A 14462-nucleotide genomic window follows, 5' to 3' on the forward strand; every position below is an offset into this window, starting at 1 on the left:
GGGAGGTGTTAGTGTGTGTTTAATGGAAAGTATGATGGAATGCGCAGTGTGTGAGAGTATACTGAAGAATAAAGTAAAGTTTTACTACAGCTCCCACGTGGTGTAATTTATCTGCATGCTCCTGGGCTGGGGAAAACACTGTAACTGGCGATAAGTAGCGGATCTGTGCTTGAGAAGACAAGACTCTCCCTTAGAGTTTCCAACGATACGGCAAACTGCTTGTGTGTGTTGAGTGTGCCCAGACTCGAAACAGAGCAGTCTGCGATTGGCACATGTGGAGTCAAAACCCTGCGTTAGCCTGTACACAGTCGCAGAAGAGATTGAAGGCCCTGCAGAGGAGCACAATCAAAGTGCTTGCCAAAACCGCTGATGATGTGGTCAACAGAGACGCTGCGCTGTGCCCCAAATACAGAACTAGTATTCAAACGAAGCAGGAAATATTGATAATTTCAGCAATATATGAGAAACAGAGAACTTACTCACCTTTAAGGGCAAATGAATCACACAGCGGCTTATACTATATCAGCGACCTCTGCTTGAAGGAGTTGTTAGTGCTACCCTGTGCCATGAAAGGTGTCTGAACAGCAAGTGCTCTCAAAGGTGGCAGAAGGAGGCACGAAATACAATGCAGTAGAGTTCTTGAAGCCACTACCGCCTTTTGACACTTCTAAGAAGCAAAACATTGGTGGCAGGTAGGCTGAGTGGATTGAAGCGTCCAATGACTTCATAGATGTAGTACAGGAAGAAGATGACAAGAAGATCATCAAATATTTTAAAAACCTTGCAGGCAATGGAGTGAAAGAAGTGCTAAAAATAATCTCACAGACTGATGAAAAAATCCTATCAAAAGGTAAAAGAAGCTTTAGAGGCCAAGTTCAATCCAATGCTTAATGTCAACTATGAAAGGTATATCTTCAAGCAAGTGCAACAACATGTTGATGAAACAATGGCTCAGCTTGTTGAAAGACTTGATGCACTCATTAAACATGGCAAGTTGTGCAACTTCACTGATGAAGAAGCCATGCGCCTCAGAATCAATGATGACTGCCTTTCAGATTTGTTTAGAAGGTCCATGCTAAGAGAAACACACAGGGGCATATTTATACTCTGTTTGCGCCGGATTTGCGTCGGTTTTTTTTACGCAAATCCGACGCAAAACTAACTCCATATTTATACTTTGGCGTTAGACCCGTCTAGCGCCAAAGATCTTGGAGTTTGCGTCATTTTTTAGCGTGGACACCTTCCTTGCGTTAATGATATGCAAGGTAGGCGTTCCCTTCTAAAAAATGACTCCGAGGCATGTGCGCCGTATTTACACTCCCGGGCAAAAATGACGCCCGGGAGTGGGCGGGTCAAAAAAAATGACGTCCAGCCGCTTTAGCGTCATTTTTTAACGCCTGGTCAGGGCAGGCGTTAAGGGACCTGTGGGCTCGGAAGGAGCCCAGAGGTGCCCTCCCATGCCCCCAGGGACACTCCCTGCCACCCTTGCCCACCCCAGGAGGACACCCAAGGATAGAGGGACCCATCCCAGGGAACTTAAGGTAAGTTCAGGTAAGTATTTTTTTTTTTTTTGGGTGGCATAGGGGGGCCTGATTTGTGCCCCCCTACATGCCACTATGCCCAATGACCATGCCCAGGGGACAGAAGTCCCCTGGGCGTGGCCATTGGGCAAGGGGGCATGACTCCTGTCTTTGCTAAGACAGGAGTCATTTAAATGGGGGTTGGGAGTAAAAAAAAATGGCGCAAATCGGGTTGAGGTGAAAATTTTGCCTCAGCCTGACTTGTCCCATTTTTTGACGCCCAAGCTCCATTTTCCCCTACGCCGGCGCTGCCTGGTGTAAGTCATTTTTTTTTAGAACAATTAGGTCAACAAGGTGCAGACACGAAAGCATTAACGGCACACCATGAATCGGCATTGACCGGAAAAGGAAGCACATGCATAAACAAGATACATGCAGGTCAAAGTCTTCAGAGAAAACAAAGCTATGCTTTCAATGTGGGTTTACATTTCCCCTTGAAGGTAAATGTCCAGTTGTATGACAAGATTGCAAAAGTTCTAGGAAAGAGAACCATTTCCTAACTGTGTGCCTAACCAAAGAAAACTTCAGTGCATCAAGGCTGCAAGAGAAAATGCCAGCAAAAACGTTCCAGAAGCATTCGTGTGCTAGCACAGGTGTTTTAATAAAAATTATTAATGAGTATTCATGTACTCTGAATAATGGATTTGGGTAGAGAATATAATAACATAGAAAAATAATAAACACATTTGAAAATGTGATTACGACGTGTGGCTGGCAATGTTTGCATTAGTTTTGAGTGAATCAAAGTTTGGGAGGACAAGCCACAAGACTTTGTCAGCCGCAGTACATGTGAGCGTGACGTCATTGGAGCTGCGCTGGGATAGGTCGGTTAGTGAGAAGGGTTGCGTATGGATTGGCAGCCGTCCGTGTGAGGCAATTGGTGAAGATAGTAGGTGAAGGGAATTCTGGGATTAAAATTTACTTCCTGATTTGATTTTGAATAACAAAAGGTCAAAAAGATTACATTTGTCAAAGCTTTTAAGAGTGCTTTAAGGGGAGATATGTATATTACCACGAGTATAGGCGAGGCTACACCGCCAGAAGGTACACCAGCTTACATTGTAACGGAAGAAAGGGGTGTTGCGCCATGTCTTTGGCTAAAGCAATGGTGCAAAGTGACAGATAGCGTTTCCTACAAATGGGACATTCAATTTGAGGGTTCTAGAGCATTTTAGAATGATGCTACATGAATCAAAGCCCCTTCTGAGACCAGCACAATTTGAGGCATTAGCGATTTAGGAGCTAGTAGCTAGACAGCAACAGAAATTCGAGAGGAGGATGAGAAAGGCAGAAAAGACTTTAGCAGAGACTAGGTGGGACAGTGATCAGAGAGTTTGGAGGATGGAGACTCTGCACGGAATTAAAGTGTTTCCGGCAATTACGCAGGACAATGGGAAGGAAGGAAGGAACGCTACTAAAAAGACTAACAGAAGTCCGTCTGAAAGTAGGGAGGCTAGAAAGTCTTCAACAGTGGAGAAGGAATCAGATGATGATGAGTTCATTTTACAGTTATTGAGAAATCGCCCACCACCATATGCAGCACATGAGAGTGGTCAGAGCACCAGTGCTGATCCCACAGCTCTGACACAGGTTAATGGGACAATGAGTCCGATGCAAGTTAATACTAGCCTGACACAGAATGCAATGCAGAGTGGTCTTAATGTGCCTACTACTCCTGTAGTGCAAAATCAGGTGCAACTGCCACAGGTTCAGAGAATATACCCTGATGTGCCCATTATGGAAACAACTTTGAAATTAATGGTGCCTAGAGAACAGGATTACCCGAGACCCATGTTGGTTCAGACTTAACCAAGTCCACTTTTACTGCCCCAAGTGCAGCCGTAGGTAATGCCAAGATTCACTCCAGTAACCGGGTCACAGTAAGATATGTCTTCAATGATGAATCAGAACATGGGAGTTAATCTCCTACAGAGCGTAAGTGCTAGACCAACCCTAGATGCTATATCACTAACTATTACTGTTGGTCCAGCCGTACCCTTATTTGTACAGAGGAAACCTGCTGTAAGTGAGCAGGGTGCCATGTCCCAAAATATAATGAAGGGAGAACATAATGAAAATGCTCTAGTAGTCTCTACTGCGGGGCAGACTTTTGACAGATCAAGATCATTGTTAGACCTCAGTCCATTTGTAGCTCTTTCAGATACTATGGTAGGGTCAAACGTCAGCCAGAGTTTGAAATTGTTGACACCGTAGACCCCAAATGCAGTTGCACAGCAGGTGCCACCAGTCCAAACCAGTAACATTTCATTGTAAAGTTTGACATCTCAGCAGTTGACTGAATGGCTGAACAAGCTGAATACCCCACAGAGTGTTGGGTGAACTCATTGAGGAAACTATGAGTGTGAACAGGTTAGAATCCTACACAGAGGCAGAGCTGAGATATTTGTGCCCGAAGATTCTGAGGGAAGTGAGCAATGTGCACCAGAAACCAGCAGACCTAGCAGTATGGTGTAGAAATAGAGAAAACAAAGCATTTGAAAAGGAGTTACAGATTAGATTTTGAGGCTAAAGATTTTGAACACATGAGATCTGCCGAAATGAAGGCACACCTTAAGGAATTGTTTCAAAGTGCCCAGACTTGGGGACCATTAGACAAATGGGAAGGCAGGTGGGTGAAGAAAAGAGTAAAAAGAAAAAGGGATTCTGTGGAGCTGACTGCAAATGTGCAGCATGGCCAAGATCCAGTCAACATTTTACCAATGAGAGAGATTCCAGGAGGGAATTGTATTCATGTCCCTTGGAACAGAAGTGACATTCTATCATTTACAAATAATTATCCAAAATTGAGAGAGAAGCCAGTAGAGTGGTATCAGCAGACAGACAGGTTTGTGAAACTTGCAAAGTGCCTGTGGGAAGGTTCGAACACATTACTAGAGATAGTGGTTCCAGCTGATATGTAGATAGAGAGTAAGAGGAGGGTGGATTGGTCAACAAGCAAACCAGAGAAAGCTAAAAATACAAGTGCAACATCTCCTTAGGTAATGAAATATTACTATAAGGTGCTAGAATTTTTGAAAACGAGAATTTCACCCAAGAATATTGATTAGCAGAGAATTGACAGGACAGCTCAGGAAGCAAAGGAGTGGATACATACGTATTATGAGAGACTGTTGCAGGTGTTCAAGCATTACAGTGGTACAGAGACAATTGAGGCGAGACACATGATTCCTTTTGTGTTCAGATTTATGGAAGGGTTGAGACCTCAAATTAGCCAGATAATTAAGAGTCATTTGATTTGCAGGAAAACAAAGCCGATTGATGAGGTGTTGCAGGATGCAAAGTACTGTAGTGATGAGATTGAGTTGAAGCAGAGATAGCTGAAAGAGAAGGCAATGGTGATGCAGATTAAAGCTGCTCAAATAGGTATGCAACTGAATTTTCCACAACAGTTACCGCAGCAGCAGGGTAACATGATGTTTCAGCCCCAGATGAGAGGTAGAGGTCGCGGTGGTAATGTGAATCGTGGTCCAGGCTTGGGTACCATAGGGGTTCAGAATGAAGTGCAAGGAATGAAGAAATTATTGCCATGTCATGTTTGTGGAGCTGTTGGACATTGGAAACAGGAGTGTCCGATGTTGGTGCAGGAAGGTGTCGTTCAGCAAAGTAATGACATCAATTTGTTCCAGAACATGAGGGGGCCAAGAGTGAGAGGTCATAATCCAAATTTTCAAAATAATATGAATCAAGGGCAGAATTTTCAACCCCTGCAGCAGGTACAAATGCCACGTTTACAAATGACACAGTTGTAGCCAATGCAACAGCAGGTTCCCATGTTACCTAGAGAACAAATTCAAATACCTCAAGCCCCAATGGAAATGCAACAGATGATGCTTTCTCAACAGGTCACGGGTCAGAGGCTTAATCAAAGTAATAACACAGTGCGCCAATTCCCGTTACACAGCGAGAATGGAATAAATGATGACTGAATGAGCGGCAGTTCAGATGAGAAGTCATGTGTGCTTGCAACTTTCTTAGAAGTAGATCAGAGAGGTTCCTATGTGAAGGGAAAGGTTATGGGTCACAGAGTTTCATTCTTGGTTGACACAGGAGCTACGCGCTCTACAGTAAGAAGTGCAAAAGTTCCAAACTTTCCCTTTTCAAGTAAAACAGTTCATATTGTAGGAGTAGCGAATCAGTATTGACCAACCCCATTACAGAACCAGTTCAGGGTAAAATTGGCAACTTTCAGGGATAGCACAAATTCGTAGTCTGCGATTCAAGTCCGGTATCCCTACTGGGAAGAGACTTGCTTTGTAAAACGAAATGTTCGATTAGTTGATCAAATAATGGAACTGAGATTCAGACGAATAGTGATGATGAAGACAACCAAGCCCCAGATTTAGAAGGTGAAACTACAAATGAGGAATACATCCTGATTTGCAGGGAATGGTTAAGGAGAAAGTGTGGGATTTGACAGGAAAAGAGGTAGGTCTGATAAAGGGAGTTGAGCGAGTTAAAGTTACTGTAAAGCTGAATGCAGTTTTTCCTCAACTTCTGCAGTACCACATGCTGCAAGATGTCCTTATGAAGGTCGCCCAGATAATTGCAGACTTTGTAAAGCAAGGGGTTTGTAGGAAGTATTGAGCAGTCTATGTAATTCACCGATAATGGATTTGAAAAAGCCCTGTGGGAAAGTTCGAATTGTCCAGGATTTGAGAAAAATAAATGAGATTGTGATCAAACGTTGCCCTGTGGTGCAAAATCCAGCCATGATAATGTTTCAGATTCCATGTGATGCTGAGTGGTTTACTGTCATTGATTTGCCACAAGCTTTCTTTTCGGTGCCTCTCCATGAGGATAGCCAATTTCTCTTTTGTTTCAAATTTCTGGATTGAGTTTATTGTTGGTGCAAAATTCCTCAAGGGTTTTCAGAGTCACCTTCCATATTCAATCAGATCTTTGGAGATATTGGAATTGCCTTTCTAATCAAACTTGGTACAGTACATTGATGACTTGCTGGTTGCGTCCAAAACAAGGAACGAGTGCGAATATGATATGAATCCCTTATTAAACCACTTGAGAAAGAATGGTCGCAAAGTGTCTTTGCTTAAATTGCAATACTGTCAAAAAGCTGTGAAATACTTAGGTCACCAGATTGAGAAAGGATCAAGAAAGATATACAGAGAAAGGATTGCAGCCATTTAAAGATAAATCCCTCGATGACACAGGGAGATGTCAGGATGTTTTTAGGGATGGTAGGCTACTGTCGCCAATGGATCCCAAATTTTTCAGTTATTTCGAGACCATTGCAGAAGCTGACTCATAAGGAAGTTACTGATCCTATAGTGATAGACCAGTCTGGAATGAAAGCGTTCACTGAATTGAGAGAGTCTGTGCAAGGTTCCAGCTTTGGGTATGCCTGACTACACGAAACCCTTCACATTGTTTTGTCATGAGCGTAATGCATCTTCTTTGTCTGTCTTGACACAGGTCCATGGAGGTGTAAACCGCCCAGTAGCATATTTTTCAACTACTTTGGGCCCAGTTGCAGCAGCCTTACTAGGTTGTTTGCACACAGCTGCAGCGGTTGGGCAAAGCCTTACACAGTGTGAAGGCATTGTGATGGGACATCCCTTGGCTGTAACTCTATTGAGATTCTACTTAAAAAGACGAAAACCCCATTTTTGACTGGTGCGAGGTTGACCAGATATGAAACAAGTATTCTAGGGTCACCAAATGTGTCACTGAAAGGATGTACAGTGCTGAACCCAGCAACTTTACTCCTGAATACAAATGTTGAAATTGAAAAGATGGAAGGTGTTGAGCATAATTGTCTTGAAGTAACTGACTTGTGCACAAAACCGAGACCTGACATTAGTGATACCCGATTGGAAGAGAATGACCAAATTATCTTTGTTGATGGTTCCTGTCTGAGGGACAATGCAGGGACACTAAGAGCAGGATATGCTGTGTGCACAATTACTGGTATTTTGGAAGCTTCTTGGCTTTGAGGAGTGTATTCTGCCCAGGTAGCAGAACTGGTAGCCCTTATTAGAGCGTGCCATGTTTCTGCTCAGCTGAAAGTTACAATCTATATGGATAGCCAGTATGGATTTGCAATAGTCCATGACTTTGGTCAGTTGTGGTCACAGAGAGGCTTCATGACCTCTTCTGGGTCACCCGTGAGAAACGGTGAAAGGATTAAAGAAATGTTACATGCTATTCAAATGACTGAAAAGATTGCCATGGTGAAATGTGGTGCACATCTGAAGCCGCAGGACTTTGTGTCATTGGGAGATAGATATCAGATCAAGTCACAAGGTTTTGCGCATTGAACTGAATATTGTTCAAAGATAAATGGGAACTGTTACCTGAAGAAGACAAAACATGTCCAAGTTTTGCACTGAAAGTAATTGACATCTTGGAGGAATTGAAAATGTTGTAGAATAATGATGACAGGGACGAAGAACGTTCATGGAGCAAGATGAAATGTGTGCAAAGACAAGATTCATTGTTGGTTTCAGAAGAGGGTCAATTTGTTTTGCCAAATAGTCTGCTGTCTCAGATGGCTAGGTATTATCATGGCCAAGCACATGTTGGGAGGGCTGCCATGATCCGGTTGTTCAAACATGATTGGCTAAACTCCAGGTTTAGACAGGTTGCTGAAGCAGTTTGCCATTGTTGTGTCATTTGCCAACAATTGAACACGGGGAAAGGGTCCGTGGTTAATTTCAGCCACACTGGAAGAGCAGCAGGTCTATTCAGCAGAATGCAGATGGATTTTATTGAGATGGCTGTGTGTGGAGGTTTGAGATATGTGTTGGTGATTGTTTGCATTTTTTGTCACTAGACTGAAGATTACCCTACACAAAGAAATGATAGTCTTACAGTAGCGAAACTACTGCTTAGGGAACTGATACCACGTTTCAGCTTTCCGATCTCTTTAGAATCAGATAGGGGAAGTCACTTCAACAATGAAGTAATTAAATTACTGTGTGCAGCATTGAACATTAAGCAGAAGCTGCATTGTAGTTACTGCCCTAAAGTATCAGGACTAGCAGAGCAGATGAATAGTACCTTGAAGTCAAGAGTTACGAAGATGTGTGCGTCCACAAATTTGAAATGGCCTGACGCATTGCCTTTAGTTTTGATGTCAATGAGAAACACACCCGACAGGAAGACAGGATTGTCACCGCATGAAATCCTTATGGGCTGACCCATGAGGTTACCAGCGGTGCCTGCAAATGCACTTGTCAACATTACAGATGATATGGTGTTGTACTACTGCAAAGGTCTGGCTGATGTGGTTTGCTCTTTGTCTCAGCTGGTGGAAGTCACCACGTTGCCAATGATCCACGACCCAGAGCACAACCTGAGAGCCGCAGATTGGTTTGTGGCCCGGAAATAGGTGAGGAAAAGGTGTTTTGAGCCTCGTTGGAAAGGACCATTCCAGATAGTTCTGACAACTACCACAGCTGTGAAGTGCACTGGAATTCTGAATAGGATCCATGCCAGTCACACAAGGAAAGTGGCATGTCCACTGGATCATGAGGAAGAAGAGTTGTTGAGAGTGCCAACAACAGTGAAACAAGTCTCAGGGACGGAAAGAGAACAAAGAGGAACTGAGACCAGATCTGAGCCAGTAGAGGATGGTTCAGTCACTCCTGTGAGAGACGAAGGAGAAGACCTCCAGGAGGGTGACGGGGAGCCAATCTCAATTGAGGCTGCAAGAAAGCCTAGTCAAAGGAGGGCTTTCCTAGAAGCAGATGATCTTGAGAGACAAACAGAGCAATTGCAAGACCCAGAGGGGAAAGGAGTTGAGGTGGATCAAAGTCATTGTGATCTGACTCCTCCTGAACCGTCCGTCAAGAGAAAACACCGCAGAACAAAGGGAAGTTTCCTGTTCATCTCTAAAGAGAACACTGGCAAAAGGATCACTAAAAGGAGATAAGTGGCCAGAGTCGCAAGGAAAGGAAAAGGAAGTGGTTGTTGAGGCAACAATCAAGGAAGAAGTAGAAACAACAAGGAGTGAAGATCTAAGTGAAGGAGTCTGGAAACTTTGTATAAATAGGCGTAAATCATGCACTGACACTTTATTTGTGGGAACAAGTGAATGTAAGCATGTGTTTTTGTTTCTAAGTAAATGGACGTTTATGGTGAATGGGCGGGACCCGGCGATTCCTGGAATTTATTTTATCTGTGGTCTTAATGCTTATTACCATCTTCCAAAAGGATGGTGTGGGACATGTTACTTGGGGATAGTTTTCCCAAAGATTTATCAAATGAATGATCTGAAGAAGTTTCCAAAAGTGACTGAATTACATCACATGAGAGAAAGAAGGGAATCTCCTTCTAGTATAGTGGGAGACATATTTGGAGCAATGATTTCTTCAGTGGGAGTCATTCTGAACTTGATAAAGATTCAAAAGTTGTCTACTATTGTGGCTAACATGCTGACAAATTTTTCAGGGGAAATACTCACTTCTGATATTGAATTCGCTTCTGAAAGCGCTATGACTCTTCAGAATCGTCTTGCTTTAGACATTCTTTTAGCGAGTCTGTAGAATGATTACTTAATTTGAGTCTTACTTAGTAATATGACTAATGAAAGCGCATATTTGAAAGAATAGAAAGAGCCAGGTGCTTGGAAAAAAATTAGCAAAGGTTTTGCTTCAGTGGGAAATCGACTCAGCAACATTTGGAATGTGATTCTATTGAAAGCAGTGGATATTAATTATTGTGGTTTGCCTAATTGGAATATGGGGATTGTGTAAATTATGCAAAATAATTAAACTGAAAAGATCGAAGAATAATCAGAGGAGGGAAGAAAAGAAAAGGGAAAAATTGTACAGGGCAAATTGAAAAAGGGAAAAAAGGTATGAAGGGATTGAATTGACAGAATTTTAGCTGATGCGAAAAAATTTGTGAGTGGAAGTTAGTGTGATGACACATTTAGTCATCAGAGGAGGGATTGCTAGCGCAGGTGTTTTTAAAAAAAATATTAATGAGTATTAATGTACTCTGAATCATGGATTTGGGTAGAGAATACTAATAACAGAAAAATAATGCACGCATTTGAAAATGTGATTACGATGAGTGGCCGCCAATGTTCACGAAGTGTACTTATTAATAGTCTAATGCTAGGAAATGTTGAATATATGTTTGACTAATGTAGTAATATGTCATATTAAAGGTTATGCATTATGTATTAGCTTTATTCATTGTAGGCCTTAAGTTAGTGAAGGTCTTGGCCTACTTGCCAGGTTTCATGTCAAGCTGTATTTCTTAACGTTTTAATAAATGGCTGACCTAGAGAGCTAAATTGCGAATTTCCATTGCATTTTGTAAATGTGCTCACAGCTGAGAATCTTTTCTCATGAGAACCGACTGCTAGAAGATGCTGTTCTTGCTAATGTAACATTTTGTGTGTAAAGTGTGTGAGACTGACTTTCTCAGGAGGAGAACAATGGAGACACTGACTGGAGTTGAAGCTGCAACAATATTGTTACCTGATGAGCTGGATGATGAGGACATTGCAGGACAACCAATCAACCACATGTGAATGGAGTAGTGGTAGAATTCATAGATTTGGAGTTTTAGTTTTATTGGACATAGTGTGAACATGCGATCCCTTGACCAATGGGGATTTGGGAAGTAGTTTTAATGATTTGAACTTAATGAAACTGCACTGAGAGAAACCAGCATTCTGCACTTTACATTTTGCCTTAAGCATTGCGCATGTGCCCATGGCTCATTCTTGGCCTGTAAGGAAATGTCTCTTTGGCATGGTTACCCCCTGACTTTTTGCCTTTTGCTGATGCCGAGTTATGATTGAAAGTGTGCTGGGAACCTGCTAAACAGGCCCCAGCACCAGTGTTCTTTCCCTAAACTGTACCTTTGCTTCCACAATTGGCACAGCCTTGACACTCAGATAAGTCCCTGGTAGCTGGTACCCCTGGTACCAAGGGCCCTGATGCCTGGGAAGGTCTCTAAAGGGCTGCATCATGTCTTATGCCACCCTGGGGACCCCTCACTCAACACATGCACACTGCCTCACAGCTTGTGTGTGCTGGTGGGGAGAAAATGACTAAGTCGACATGGCACTCCCCTCAGAGTGCCATGCCAACCTCAAACTGCCTGTGGCATAGGTAAGTCACCCCTCTAGCAGGCCTTACAGCCCTAAGGCAGGGTGCACTATACCACAGATGAGGGCATATGTGCATGACCATTGGCTACTGCCCTCCCAGACCTAAACACACCCCTAAATTTAGTATTTAGGGGCACCCAAGAACCCAGGAAATCAGATTCCTGCAACCTTAACAAAGAAGAAGGACTGCTGACCTACAAGCCCTGCAGAGAAGACGGAAGATAACAACTGTTTTGGCCCCAGCCCTACCGGCCTGTCTCTTGACTCGAAAACCTGCAACCAGGGACGCATTCGACAGAGACCAGTGACCTCTGAAGCCTCAGAGGACTACCCTGAACCAAAGGACCAAGAAACTCCCACGAGCAGCGGCTCTGCTCAACTTCAACAACAACTTTGCAACTTTCTTGCAACTTTAAAGGACTTCACTCTTCCCGCCGGAAGCTTGAGACTTCACCCTCTGCATCCGACGCCCCCAGCTTGAGATCCAGAGAACTTACACCACAAGGAGGACTCCCACAGCGACGCCTGCAGAGAGAATCCAGAGGCTCCCCCTGACCGCGACTGCCTGTAACAAGGGACCCGACACCTGGACCAAGCACTGCACCACAGCCCCCAGGACCAGAAGGAACCGAACCTCAGTGCAGGAGTGACCCCCAGGTGACCCTCTGCCTAGCCCAGGTGGTTGCTGGCCCGAGAAGCCCCCTGTGCCCTGCCTGCACTGCTAGAGTGACCCCCAGGTCCCTCCATTGAAACCAATTCAAAACCCGATGCCTGCTTTGCACACGGACGCAGGTACTTACCTGCTGGCAGACTGAAACTGGAGCACCCCTGTTCTCCATAGGCGCCTATGTGTTTTGGGCACCTCTTTGACCTCTGCACCTGACCGGCCCTGAGCTGCTGGTGCGGTAACTTTGGGGTTGCCTTGAACCCCCAACAGTGGGCTGCCTATGCCCAGGAACTGAGACTTGTAAGTGGCTTACTTACCTCACAATCTAACCAATAATTACCTCCTCCGGGAAATGTTGATTTTTGCACTGTCTACTTTTAAAATAGCTTATTGCCATTTTAACAAAAACTGTATATGTTATTGCTCTAATTCAAAGTTCCTAACTTACCTGTGGTGAGTACCTTGCATTTTATGTATTTACTTCAAATCTTGAACTTGTGGTTCTAACAATAAATTAAGAAAATATATTTTTCTATATAAAAACTATTGGCCTGGAATAAAGTCTTTGAGTGTGTGTTCCTCATTTATTTCCTGTGTGTGTACAACAAATGCTTAACACTACCCTCTGATAAGCCTACTGCTCAACCACACTACCACAAAATAGAGCATTAGAATTATTTAATTTTGCCACTATCTTACCTCTAAGGGGAACCCTTGGACTCTGTGCCCACTATCTCTTACTCTGAGATAGTATATACAGAGCCAACTTCCTACATGCCCATTTTGCGTCTTGACAAGAAACATGCTAATCTTTACTGCTTAGAAATTTTGCATTTTCTGAACATTGATGCTGTATCCTGATGCCTTGCTGATCGACTGATGTCCTGAGGATGAAGACTGACTCTGCTTGCTGATCCATAATGAGGATAGGTATTATGAATGAGAATGTTGATTATCATGTCTATTTGTTTTTCTTTATAGGTACCAACCTCACTGTTTTGATAGAACCAGAGTTAGATGTTTTTCCAAATGTGTGTTTACTAAATTGTTTTGCATGAAGCCCAACATGCTGATGCTAATCTGATGTTAGTTAAGGATCCTCACTAATGGAAATCTGCTAATAGGGAATGATGTTTGATAAGTTTCTTTGCTGAATCTACTTTTATGTGATCTCGTAGCGGAGTTGACCTTGTCACTAATTAGCACCATAACCTTAGAATGTGTCGTAGTTCAAGCTGACTTTAGCATTGTTAATATAGAGAAATAAATATTTTAACTTTTACTAAAGGTGTGATTATTTATGGCTGAAAGGTCATGGTGCATGAAAATTACTGACTCTATTGACTATTGATGTTATTGATTATTGATATTGTGTAGTGGTTATCGATTATTGATCTGCATGTACCGAAGGTATGGTGGGAACATCTTAACTGCGAGTCAAAAGGTTAATCGACCTATTCGTGCCCCCGTGTAAGTTTACTTATTAAGGTCAGACGTGCTAGCACGTGTCACACCCCTAAAACTGAAAATCAACATCAGCTATGTCAAGTAGAAACCAGGCAAAATCAATGGTCATCAAGCTCAGCATACAAAGGTTCTTCAACATAACTACTGAGTGCCAGCAAAGAAGATGGATGTGCACTGATGATATGTACCAAAAGAGAGCGTGCACATGTGGAATTGGCCACTTGTAAAGAAGATCGCAGTTGAAAGAAAGCTCACCAAAAGACAGCGTGCACATGTGGAATTGGCCACTTGTAAAGAAGATCACAGTTGAAAGAAAGCTCACCAAACAGAGTGACAAACATCATTTGGACAAAGTCCCAAAATCAAACTGAAATTGAACGATCATCCAATAACTTAAATCATAGCCAGTGGTGCATTGATTAACATCATGCCAGTAGAAATGTTTAACAGCCTATCCCCTGTGCCTCGCCTCACTCCCTCATACACAAAGGTGTATACCTGGGCCTCTTCTGAGCAATTCCAAAGCGGAGGATGATTCCTAGCGACAATGCAACAATAAAAATCCCATCAGTGCGAAACACCATTCATGTTCTACAAGGCACTTCATGGATTGCCTGTTTACTCAGTTTTGAACTGCTGC

General features: G+C 43.1%; 1 protein-coding gene across 1 annotated transcript in view; it reads right to left on the reverse strand.

Annotated features, from left to right (window-relative positions):
• Positions 1 to 14462, reverse strand: part of LOC138304561 (E3 ubiquitin-protein ligase RNF14-like) — a 169559-nt gene that overhangs the window by 64153 nt on the left and 90944 nt on the right. The gene's annotated exons all lie outside the window — the stretch shown is intronic.

Source organism: Pleurodeles waltl, chromosome 7 (genome assembly GCF_031143425.1).
Source record: "Pleurodeles waltl isolate 20211129_DDA chromosome 7, aPleWal1.hap1.20221129, whole genome shotgun sequence".
Lineage (NCBI taxonomy): Eukaryota > Metazoa > Chordata > Amphibia > Caudata > Salamandridae > Pleurodeles > Pleurodeles waltl.